Source organism: Mytilus californianus, unplaced genomic scaffold, assembly GCF_021869535.1.
Source record: "Mytilus californianus isolate M0D057914Y unplaced genomic scaffold, xbMytCali1.0.p SCAF_5, whole genome shotgun sequence".
NCBI classification, from domain to species: domain Eukaryota; kingdom Metazoa; phylum Mollusca; class Bivalvia; order Mytilida; family Mytilidae; genus Mytilus; species Mytilus californianus.
The window spans coordinates 77,886,651-77,895,079 of NW_026262701.1; positions in this window are offsets into that span (position 1 = coordinate 77,886,651).

The following is an 8,429-nucleotide window of genomic DNA, read 5'->3' on the forward strand; positions in this document are numbered from 1 at the left end:
GGAATTTATAAATACGCAACCACGTCTATGGCAGATGCTGATCCAGGATTCTGAAAAGGGGGGGCCTCAAACTAGACAAAATTTGGGGTGGTATAGGTAAAAGGTGATCAGGTGATTATTTTGTGTAATTCTAAGAATTTGTACTTGTTATAAAACAGTCTAACTTCAATCGTTTTACCGGACAGTCAACAATTTGCATGTTATGCTTCTTTCTCAACGGGTCAGATTTATTATAAAATATCAATTCTTGATTGGTCTAATATGACTGTGACAGATGTATAAAAGGAAAATAACACTTTATACGTGTCAATTTGAAAAGCCCCGGATGTTTAAGTAGATTACGTAAAGAGCTGTATGACCAAAAGTGACATAGAAAGAATAGCCAAATCCACCCTAAGTCAACTTTTAATGAGGGATATACAAACACTTCTTTAAAGAAGAAACAGATCTTCAATTCCAATACTATTATCATTTAATATCATAACTTTTCCGCAACAAAAAGTGGTTTTGCACTTTGTGATCATATAATGTACGCTTTTTCAAATAGGTAAATACAAAAATAAGAAGATGTGGTATAATTGCCAATGAGACAACTCTCCACCAGAGACCAAATGAGGTAACAACTATAGGTCAGCGTACGGCCTTCAACAATGAGCAAAACCCATACCGCATAGTCAGCTATAAAAGGCCCCGAAATGACAAATGTAAAACAATTCAAACAAGAAAACTAATGGACTTAACTCCGTTTTAATCTTTTTGTAACATGACTGGTTCGATATCTGCTTCCCATAATTGACCGTTTTTAGGTATAATCACCTATTTTCGCTATCAACCCTTCCTTATTTATCGCTGAAAAATGTAATTTTTGTGGAAAGAAAGCATATTTCGTCTGCAAGAAGAAAATCCAAAATTAAAAAAAAAGATTTAGAATCTTGACTGTTGACTTAGTTGATATTTGTTTTATAGTGTAACATATCTATTGATATTCTTATAATTTGCTGCTGCTATATTGGACGAATAGAGAACCTGTTTTGTTATCTAACTTAAGTTGTTCATAATACAATGCAACAGTTTAGCTTTAAAGTTAAAATCTATAATTTGCACTGAGTAATATGAAAAACACAATTCATACAGGAATTGTTTACCTTCCTGTTCATATTTTTTATTATATCCATATTATGTATTACATGTATTACATGAAATCACTATATAGTGAAGGAAGACTATTATTATTACCTGCAGAGAGGTTCTTTAATTTCAGTCTTTATCAACAGTTATGTATGCATTTATCACAAATAAGAATAAAATGAGAAATATCTTTTATAAATCAAAAAGCATATATTTGAATGTGACCAATCAAGGACCCACTTATAATTCGAGACATACATTTGTTCATACATACAAACACATACGTTACAATTCACATGTAATAAGGATTCAACAATATTTAACAGCACGATTATAAGTTCACTGGCCACGGAATATGAATTGCGCCAAGCACTGAAACCCGGACTAGGAGAAAGAAATACAAATTACAGTGCAATAAAGTACATGTACATGTATGTTGTAATACTACTAAAGAGAGGCGAAAGATACCAAAGGGATAAATCTTTAGAGCCTCTCAGCGCTCCCGTTTTCTGATATATCGCGTGGAAGATATTACAAAACGGGAACACTGAGAGGTTTGATTTCAATCAGACTGTCAAACTCATACATGTTTGTTTGTTAGTGGAAAACGAACCGACAACGCCATGGCAAACTAGTTTAGAGCCTCTATCGCTCACCTGCATCTTCAATAATGGCTACTTTTCGGTGAAAATCATCATGAAAAGGCAATAACTCTATAAAGAGATAACTGACAATTTCAGACACGTTGGCGTATTTGTAGATTTTGTCCTGCTGATAATTTTTGCTTTTTAAAGTATTTATCTTCATTTGTAGATATTATACTTTTCAAGATGTCCTCAACGTTCTGATTAAAATCAATCTGTCAGTTTTTCTTTATTCATAGCTGTTTTTAAGATAATAGACAAAACTTGTATTTTATCCCTATGTTCCATTTCTAGCCATGTCGGCCATGTTGGTTGGCAGTCGGGGTCTTCGGAATGTTTTTTTTTTCTAATTTAAACTAGATACCCCAATAATTAGTGTGGCCAAGTTTGGTTAAATTTGGCCCATTAGTTTCAGAGGATAAGATATTTGTAAAAGTTAACGACGACGACGACGGACGACGAAAGACGCCAAGTTACGAGAAAAGCTCATTTGGCCCTATGCTCGAGCTCTTTGGGAGAGGTGAGCTAAAAACGGAAAACGAACAAAAGACACACAACATAGTTTACAAACACAACATAGAAAACTAGATTGAGGAACACGAACCCCACCAAAAACTGGGGGTGAACTCAGCTGCTCCGGAAGGGTAAGCAGATTGCAACATACATCAGGAATCGAATTTAGAACCACAGATATATTCTTTTTGTATCCGACTCCTCAAAGGAAGCATTTGAATAGATCACTTTAAAATCAAAAGTAGTTATAAAATATTTATCTACAGAAGACCCTGCTTCAGGTATTTCACATCCAATATTTTATGGTTATATTCTTTACATAGCACAAAAATGTCTGCATTCACCTCAAAAACTAACCAAACCTTTAAACAGACTTATTCGGAAAGGATATAGTTACGATACTGTTGTCAAGTCATTAAGGATTGCATATTTTGGTATTAATATTGATTCACTCATAGGGTCTTTGCATCGGAAATAAACACATTTATTCTAAAACCAGTTGTTGGCATGATACGGGTTATGTTCTTCTCATATATTTTATGATGGTATGATACTAAAACCCTAACGGGAGGGATTGTACTTGATTTTCATATGATGAAGATAATCTTTCAATCAGTTTAATTGAGGTCAGTAACTGCTAGTAGTCTTTTGTTCATTTATGTATCATTGTCATTTTGCTTAGTTTCTTTTGTTACCTATTCTGACATCGGGCTCGGACTTCTTTTAAACTGAGTTTTACTGTGCGTATTGCTATGTGTTTCTTTATTCTACATTGGCTAGAGGTATAGGGGAGGGTTGAGATCTCACAAAACATGTTTAACCCCGCCGCATTTTTGCGACTGTCCCAAGTCAGGAGCCTCTGGCCTTTGCTAGTCTAGAATGTTTTTTTTATTTTAGTTCATTTATATGTTTTGGAGTTTAGTGTGACGTCCATTTTCACTGATGAACTAGCACACAATTTTATTTAGGGGCCAGCTGAGGACCACCTCCGGGTGCGGGATTTTCTCGCTGCATTGAAGACCCATTGGTGGCCTTCGGCTGTTGTCTGCTCTTTGGTCGGGTTGTTGTCTCTTTTACATATTCCCCATTTCCATTCTCAATTTTATATGCATTGTTCATTTGCAGAAGACACTGCTCCAGGATATTCTGTAGCTATTCTTTATGCTGCTATGTGTCCAATCCTAAAAGTTCTACTTATGTTTAATAAACAATAAAAACGGGAAGGATCTGTAGTATTTATCAATAAATTTACTTAATTTTCTTAATAGATCTGTAGATTTTCTAGTGTATAAACCTCGGTGATTTCTATATTCTTATTCCAATTTTTTCTTTGTTGTTTATAGTTGAATGATTTGTACGTGTCAAATGGTAATCATCTGTTTGTATAAATATTTAATATTTGTGTGCATGTTTAAGTTTTACCTTGATTTATATTGATTAAATTACAATACACTAGAATAGTTTTATTGAACAAAAGCGCATGTCTCCCTTTGGAGTCAGATTTGTGGCAAATGTTGCTGTTTGGTAAAAACAAGAAAGATAATTATCGAGCAATAAAATATTTTTTTTCACAATGAGTAGTTATCGATGACTCCGTTATATAAAAATAAAGAGATTTGATTTGATTTCAAATGAAACAACTCCATCAGATACAAAAGGATGAGGACGTAAATAACTATAGCTATAGGTCATCGTGCGGCCTTTAACAATGAGCAGCACCCATACCGTATAGTAAGCTGTTAATCATATAAAGCATTTAACGCGGAAATATTAAGAAGAAGAAAAATAATAGTTAATACTATCTTACTATATAAATCCTCGATGGGGTGGAGATTTCAAATCATACAATATCATAAAGAAAACAGTGGTGGCCGCAGATAATTTCAAATTGAGTTGCCGAACAAATTTCAAATCTGGTTTTGTGGTAAAAGCCCATAGTCAAATATAGGCATTGATAGTGTGCAACACGTGCGTAGCCTCATCATGAAACACCTACATGCGAAATATACAATTCTACCTTAAAAGATTACAAAAAGTTTTGGCAAAGACACGCTCAATGAAAAAGAAATATATTTTTTACATTGTCAAGGTCATCTTTCGATGATAAAGGTTCTCAATGCGATTTAACAATGCCAAATATCATCATTATAAATCAAACGATAAGAGACTTCTTGCAGTCGGAAAAGACGTGAAAGAAAGATGATGGTATTAAAAAATGCCATAAACACACAAAGGCTTTGCTCGATGTGTGTTTATTGCTGTACATGTACTGATTTTGTGTCATGGATGGATACCCCTAAATATGTCCTAAATTTTTTTTTAGCATACTTGTTTTTCATTGGTTGACGTTGTCAGCCACGACGTTTCTTTCTTTCTTTCAACTTGTCATAAAATACAGAAAGATAAAATACTCATCTCTTAATCTCGTCTCATTATGATAAAAAATAAAGTACATATATATTAGGTTCATGGAATGTAACTCCTTTAAACGGTTCTATAGTTGTACCCTGCTCTGTCAATATAGCATAATCGAATGTCTTGCTTGATAATGTCACGAAATAGAAGTACATTCATAATATAAGTTCCGAGTGTAATATTATTTCCACTGGAACAAATATTAAAGTATTTGTTTCTTACGGAAAAAAGGGTATAGAATATCTGTTCCAACAGGAGCAGATATTATGGCATTGTGTATAACAAAGTTTTCAGGGGAACGTCTGTTAGGCAGAACACATATACGTTGACAATAAAACAAAACTTTTTATTTTTTAGGCCTATTTCTCTTAATTATGTAATACCTCAAGAAAACCTCAGACAGACGAGGCAGACCCTCTCATACTGGTTTGGCGTATTCTCCTTGATATTGTGCGGAAGTACGATAAAATTGAGAAAAGGAAACATTTTTCTGCAATAAACAAATATGATCTTTTTTTTAATCTAATATGAAATGTGTCCTTTGACTTTTGTGTATTTTTCTAGTTTTATACACTATCTACTTCTTAAACTGGTTTTTAATCTCATGTCCTTAAGTGTTCAGTTTTAAATGTAGCTATCGTTTGAATTAGATTTATCCAGGAAGCGCAGTAGTCAGCACTTATGTGTTGACATGAATTATATATATTGACAATTAATCGATAATAATAATATCAATACATAGTTATAACTGTTTACAAAACTTTGAATTGTTCGAAATACTCATCATGTTCTACCCCAGGAATAGGTTAAATTTGCTGTATTTGGCAAAACCTTTATGATTTTTTTTTGTCCTCAAGGCTCTTAGTATATGTAAGAGAATGATACTTCCTTTCTTCATGATAAAGTACGAGCGTTAGCGAGTACTTATCATGAAGAAAAGGATTATCATTCTCTTACAAACTTAGAATATTGTAAAGTGCTCAAGGCTCAAATGATCTCTTGATTGGTTGTATTTAAGAATTAGTTTCATTGTCAGCGCAATGTTTGTAGGCTTTTCATTACCTGTGCGTAGGAACTATTTTGTTTTGAATATGTACTACTTTCCAGTATGTTCTTTTCGACCGGGCCCGATTGGGTGGTGTTACATCTTACAAAGTCTGTCCAAATTATTTTTGCAAAGAATTCAACTTAAGCCGGTGCTAGGGGCCGTCTTAAACTTGCAGTGAGGTGAGAGTCTTTTTGCTCCGTGTTGAGGTCTCACTGTGACCTTGAGATGAAGAACAGCAATAAAAGCGCTGTTCCTTTGCTTTTTGTATGTTTTTTTTTGTTGTTGTGCATTAACTGATCTTGTGTCATGGATGGATACCCCATATCCTTTGTTTTTCTATTAGTTTTAGTCATGTTAGGACTTTCTTATAATTTTTGAAAATATAATAGATTGTGTTTTAGACATTATAGATGACACAACAGTACAATGAAATGGTAAGAAATGTTTCCTGATTTTTAGTATGAATGTAAATCATGTAATATTATAGCGAAGAATTATCATTTTTTTTTATTTCCAGTTCAAATCAATAAATTCAAAATTTGAATTACAACTAAATTTTATTTTACAGCCAATATTTTTATAATCAAAAATTAAACTAAATTTATTTTTTTTGAATTTTATCAGAATATTGAAACTATTCTCACCTACCGCGGATCCAGTAATCTGAGTATAAGCTTAAGATTTGTGTTTTATTTAATTTTAGAACATTTTTTCCTTTTTTTTTCTTTTTTGCATTGCTTTGTTATTGTTTATTTTTTTAGTTATTAACGGTACCAATGTTACCGCACCAGTAAACTTCATCTTATTTTGAATTCATTTGTTTGTTTCAAAATTCAACTTTTAGTCAGTTTTAATCACAAATTCATTCAAGCTGATAAATGTGCTTCGGGGCATTTATAACTCATTTATAGAAACTCTTTGTTTTGAACTGTAAGTAGGCCTAAACAATAGGATAATCCCTTACTAAGAACATGATTTCATTCATTCTTCACAATTACGAAACACGCGAATGGTGTTCACATTTATAAGTCTGGTAGCTTTGATCATTTTTTAAAAGGTTATCACTAACAAGTATTTAGATTTTTGAAAATTGTCTATCCTTTATATATAATCAACGTTCTGAATCAATTAACTTGTGGAAGGCTGTGTCAGATCAGACTCATTTGTTTAGACCAGTCGGTTACTTTCGAAATTTATTTGAATGTCTTCTATCTGCTGATAGCTGTTTTCATCGAGACTCCATTTTGAAGTATCATAACAGTTTTTTTTTTTTACAGAGTAGTTTTTAATAAGAGTAGTATATGTACACCTTCCTGTATACAGTTAAACTTAATATTTTTTTTAGTTAATAACAAGTAATATTATGTAATTTAATAATCCGCGTAGCATTTTTTAGGTTATTTCGAATAGACAGAAAAAATATTACAGTCATTCCTTATAATTTAATTCTAAATTCCGTTTTTAAGGAGTAAATTTTGAAAAAAACGTTGGTGACGTCACGGTCACATGACAAAATTATGTCTATGAGCTGATAGACAAAACACTTTCAGCCAATCAGAAGACGTGTTGCATCCAAAATTAAATTATATTTTTTATAACGTATAGCAAAGCGTCGATGGTGAAATTTCTATTTGTTTCTAAACTAGCATTGACTAAACTTCATCGTAGTGTTCCATGCGACATAACTCTTACTGATATAGTTTCAGTAGATTGAAACGTTTATACTACAACATACGTGTTTTGAAGCAAATCAACGTAAGGTCTACCGACATTGCTGAAAACTGTATGACTTTGTTCAGTTACAAGAAGACAGTCCGGGAACTTCGAACTCGACAGAGACCTAGACATTACCTGCCGGTTAAAAGAGATAATAATTACAACTATAAGTTGATAAAAATGTATATATTTCTTAATTTTACATAAGAATACAACTTTTGTGTTCGCAAACCACCATCCGAATGTGATGAAGTAGCAGGCTTTAACACATGTATCACCCCCAGTACCAACATTGCCTTACCTTCTCTCTAGTACAATACATGCATGAAATATTTGCCACGTGACTTTTAACAACCAACAATCAATCACCAATCAATCAACTTCTGTCTCATTGGCAAACATACAATATTTCCATATTTTTCAGTGTATGAATAAGGTGGATATTTTGACCTATAATGGTTTACTTTTACAAATTGTGACTTGGATGGAGAGTTGTCTCATTGGCACTCATCCTACATCTTCTTATATCTATAGTCAATTCATTTGCATGTGTACATTTGTATTTAAAAGCTATCAATGTTGTACTTAAAGTATTACGAAATCAGCACTTACATAAACTGATTGATTGTTGGTTGCTTAGACGTTTTTTGTCGAGTATTTCACATATATTCATGATCACTACGAGAAGTATAAAACACAGTCGTTCTGTAACGTAGGTGGACCAGGATAAAAGGACTTTTTTTTTCTGCCAATGAAAATCAAAGGCGTATTGGTAGGTTTTGAAATTATGCCTCATAAAAGGTCACCAACGAGTCTTTTTTGAAAGCCTGTTGTTCTCATGCGTCAAAATGCAAACAGCAACATATTCCTTGAATTAAACTTTCCATTTCAACCCGGACATGACTTCGTCATTGTACATCCCGCAGAGTCAAACGTTTACCTTACCGCAGCACTGGGATTTACTA